The sequence below is a fragment of the Pipistrellus hanaki genome, assembly GCF_964339955.1.
Source record: "Pipistrellus hanaki genome assembly, chromosome: 3".
Taxonomy (NCBI): Eukaryota; Metazoa; Chordata; class Mammalia; order Chiroptera; family Vespertilionidae; genus Pipistrellus; species Pipistrellus hanaki.
This window is the reverse complement of record NC_140505.1, coordinates 159,981,136-159,985,989: the sequence shown is the minus strand read 5'-3', so window position 1 is coordinate 159,985,989 and position 4,854 is coordinate 159,981,136. Positions and strand designations below refer to the sequence as shown.

General features: G+C 43.7%; 1 pseudogene across 1 annotated transcript; it reads right to left on the bottom strand.

Annotated features, from left to right (window-relative positions):
* Positions 1–590: 590 nt before the first annotated feature.
* LOC311619749 (large ribosomal subunit protein eL19-like) lies at positions 591–1,170 on the bottom strand (annotated as a pseudogene). Its single transcript has one exon. The product of its transcript is annotated as a large ribosomal subunit protein eL19-like (transcript).
* Positions 1,171–4,854: the final 3,684 nt, after the last annotated feature.

The window sequence follows — 4,854 nt, the reverse complement described above, 5'->3', positions numbered from 1 at the left end:
CTGCTACCTACATTTATTGAGTACTTACTATGACTGTTCTAAAATTTTCTCATATATTAATCTATTTATTCTCACATCCATCCTCTGACATAAGAATCATTAGGGAAGTTGAGGCATGTTTTGTAAGGGCTGTGATTTGAACATAAGCAGTTTGACTGCAGAGTCTGTGCTCTTAGTTGAGAAAAGGTCCAAGGTCTTGAGTTTGGAGATCCAGGTTCCAATGAGAAACCTTTGCTTAAGTAGCTGGATAGCCCTACAAATCCTTCCCTTTCTTGGTGCCTCAGTGGTTTCAATTGAAAAATGAGAATAAGAACGACTAACTTGAAAAGCTTTGGTTCTCTCATGCCACAGTGAAAATGAAAGTAGAATTAGACTCCACTTGTTTCTTGCATCTCTTGAATCATGCTAAGGAGAATCCAAGTCATAACCAGGGTGGTCTTTTTAAGCCTCATCTTCACTTTCTCATCTACACCTTTCCCATCCTGGCTGTGTCCCAGGGCATGACTATCTCATCCCTTCACTCATTTTGTTTGAAAGGCAGATAAAGTTTTGTTTTATGAAAGGACTAACCTATGTTATTACCAAGGCCTCTAGGTAAAGACAGGAGAGGGAGAGCTTTGATTCTCGGTCTCTTCCTTCTTGGACAGAGTTGATGATTTCCCCCTTCTTGGCTGGGAGGGGTCTTCGCTGCACCTGCGTGCTTCCTTGATGTTGGACCTGTGGGCCTCAGCTGGTCATTGAGGAGGTTTTTGCGAGCCTGGTCTGCCTTCAGCTTGTGGATGTGCTCCATGAGAACCTGCTTGTTTTTGAAAACGTTCTCCTTCACTTTCATGTACAGGCTGTGATCCACAGTGTGTCCTGGGAAGCCGGCACCGAATTCTCATCCTCCCCATCCAGGCTGCCTCGTCAGGCATGTGGGCACTGGCAGCACTCCTCCACGTAGCCATGCCAACATGCCTGCCCTTTGGCAGGCCCAGGTGTTTTGCCAGCATCCAGCCTGGACAGTCACAGGCTTCTGGATGATCGACCTGCTTTGATCCGTTTCTGGAGCTGCTAACAGGAGTTGGCATTGGCTACTTCACTGGTCTCATTGAGGTCCAGCCAGACCTTCTTTTTGCCACAGTGAAGGACACGGGAGGCGAGCCCCTTGTGAAGCCTGAGTGTACTCATGGCCGTGGCTGCAGTGGTGAAAGCTTGTAACATGGCTCTGGAATCTTCCCCCAAACTCATCCTTTAACTCAGGGAGAGGGAGGGAGGGCTATCTTTGTTTCTCCCCCCATCACTCTTTCCTTGAATACCCTTTGCCCCAATCACTTTCCACACATTCTCCTAGTTCTTTTTAACAAAAGTATCTGAACAAGCTCTGGCCAGTGTAACTTGGTGGTTAGAGTCTCGGCCCACACATTGAAGGATCACAGGTTCCATTCCTGGTCAAAGGCACATATCTGGGTTGCAGGTTCAATCCTGGGCTCCATTTGGGGTTCATGTGGGAGGCAACAAATAAATGTGTCCCTCCCTCCCTCCGGCCCTCCCTCCCTCCCTTCCTCCCTTCCTCCCTTCCTCCCTCCTTTTCTTTCATTCTCTAAATATCAATGAAAATAATTTCCTTGGGTGAGGATTAACAAGCAAACAAAAAGAATACGTGAGCCAAAACCGGTTTGGCTCAGTGGTAGAGCGTCGGTCTGCAGACTGAAAGGTCCCGGGTTCGATTCCGGTCAAGGGCATGTACCTGGGTTGCGGACACATCCCCAGTGGGAGGTGTGCAAGAGGCAGCTGGCCGATGTTTCTCTCTCATCGACGTTTCTAACTCTCTATTCCTCTCTCTTCCTCTCTGTAAAAAAAATCAAAAAAAAAAAGAATACGTGAACAAGAAACCATACCTCTACTTTTGGGTGGGAGAGAGGAGGAAGCTAAGTGCACAATTGAAAGCCTTCTGAACACGTGGGAGTGGGAGGTGGGCAGCGGACATGGATTGGAGGGCTGATTTTACCTTCGAGTCCCACAGAGGATTAAGAAAGTGGTTGATGAAGAAATAGGAGTATGTATTAAAAGTAAGGCTCAGCATTTATTATGTGTCTTTGATAAGCATGATTTCTTCTTTGCTCTGTGACACACTGTACATTGAAAGCGACAAGGATGTGGTCGGCAGTGATACTGGACTGGATTGTCATCTTCTTGAGGGTAGGGTCTGTTCCTCCTCATTTCTGTATCTATAAGGCCAAGCACAGTGTTGGCAGACTGCATTTGAAGGAATAAGTGAAGAAAGATAGAAACTCAGAGACGGGCCTGCTGAATTTGAATTTTCATTCTAACAACTGACCTTTCCATTCCATGAAGTGAGCTATTTAGCAATTCGCTAGCATATGGATTATCTCTGTCTATGGCATCTATTCTTCCTCCATCTGTTGAGGAATTTCATCCCCTTTCAAAGTCACAGAGGCCTTTGGTATATTCTTCACATGGTACAAATGGAACTTTTTTTTTTTTTTTAAAGGATGTAACAATATCACCTAGATTTGGCAAACATAATAAAAACTTAATTTGGAGATTGCTTCCTGTTGTTTTTCTATTTAATTTTCCCTTTTGACAGAATACATTTAATAGACAATATTAATCTGGTTTCCTAATGCACAGAAAACCTAGCCTTATTCAGTATCTGGCTTGTTTGCTTTTATTCTTAAAGAATCTGAAGGGAGTTGACATTTTGTTTCATTCATTCACAGCCTCTTTTTTTATATCTAATGAACACACTCCACAACAATGGTCCTCAGATCTCCACCATCTGCAGGGGACGGCACATAGGTCAGAGGCTAAGAACAACATCACATCGGTATTGAATAAAAAAGTGGAACTTCAAAGGCAGAGCTGGCTATGAGGTCTCTGCTTTCAAGACCTCGGAGCTCGCTCCTCCTGTTTACTTTTTTTTTTGTTGATTGGATGATAATGTAGTATGTCATTCCATGGTCCATGACCTGTGGTCAGTTCCCTATGGAGGAGCCAGAGGGAGGAGTATTTTTGTGAGCATATTTGTCCTAGTCAGGAGATAATAAAAACAAGAAGGGTGGGCACAAAAGATGTCTGAGGAGAGGAAACAAAATCCTTTATTGTTGAGGAAGATGATCTTGGGGGCTCAGCTAAGAGTCTCTTTATCTGGATGGCGATAATGATAATTATTCTCTCTATAAATAATGTAGGCGAGAGGGAGATTTTTGTTAGTTTGCTTCTCTCTCCCTAGTCAATTGCCCTCTATTTTGCCTTACCGCTGTGGCAGACATGTCAGACTCATCTTTACACTGTGTTGATTAGAGTGCATCTCTACTTCTGAATCACCCAGGCATCAACTTTTTAAAGTGTTGAACTGGTGCATTAAGTCTTAATGGAAATTTTTTCCTCCTAATATAGGACGTCTCTGGGCTATGAATAATTAATGACAATTTATAGCTCAAGGGATGTGGCAGAGGAATCAATATAGTAAATTAACATCCACCTCCTGGCCACCCAACACCAATATCTTTTTTAGGTATAATTAAGTCTCAAGAAGTCCTATACCTTTTTATTTATTTAACAAAATATTACATATAATTAACATTAGCTTTGTTTTTATTGGATTCTCATTTTATTAAATATTATTCTTAAAAGCTAGGAGGTACCCAGGAGTAGTCCATGCTCTGATGGACCTATAAATTAAATGATTCGGAAGATACAGTTCTTACTGCCATGGGTGAGACTCTGGCAAGGCAGAGAGAATAAAATGAAAAGATGCCAGGATACATGTATTCTGAAACAATCCTCCTCTTGCCTTTCCTTGACCCAGTTCTTAAGAAGGAGTGAAGAAAGGTTTCTTGAAGCATACGTCTGCTTGTCAAAAGAAAGCTTAAACTTTTGGTGATGGCAGTAACAATGCTGTGGCTCCAAATGCCATTGTCAGGAGAGTCTCATCTTTATATCTCAAATTTTAAGTCCTTCCTGAACAGAGCACAGGCCTGTGTTGCAGTCTATTAGCTAGGAATGGGGATTACCTTGACAATCTCTGTTCTGACATCCCGAAATTTCCTGTTTGCCCTGGTCTCTCCACATCAGCCCAAGCATTGCCAGCTCTGGCCTGTCTCTTCTTTTTGAGTAATCTCATCCATCATGGGAACTGTCAACTGGGTGCCTTTGAGTCCTGGGGCTTGCTGAAGATATTCTGAGGACAATGTCCATCTGTCACATGTTATTAGTAGTTTTCCTAAACCCTAGAGTTAGGGAGGAGCTATCCTAGCCAAGGGGAAAGTACAGAGAATCAGTAATGGGTCCAAGATTTCTAACAAGTCTGATTCCTTTGCTGGAGCTTGCTCCAACTTTCATTGAACTCCATACTGTTGTTCTCTGGACCGAACCGGAAGTTAATAAGATAGGGTTCCTGCCTTTAGGGAATTTCTTTTTAGTGTGGAAAGATAAACTTGAGAACAAATTACTATGCTCCATGGTTATAAGACGTTCAGGGATCCAGGGTTTGGGGAAGAGTGAGCCCAAAGCAGTGTTGGGAAAGGCTTTCTCAGGGAGGGGCTTGATTGTGTGTCTTGCAAAATGAATCAAGCCATGGTGGGTGACATAGTGAGTGGCCTGGGGCATTCCTGGCCAAGAGCCGGAGGAGCGAGAGGGCAAGCCCAGGGGAATGGAGCTGGAGCTCAGTCCTCGGTCTTGGCAGAGCTTAATTACTTGTTTCCTCCTTGAGCCTGACGTTGAGACTTGGAGTTGGGAAAAAAACCTCTCATGTCAGAGGCAGCTTTCTTTGTGGGCCTCAAAGTAATTGAAGTCCCCTAAACCTTCACATCTCTCTGGGAGGTAGTTGCTCCTATGGTTAAAAAGATC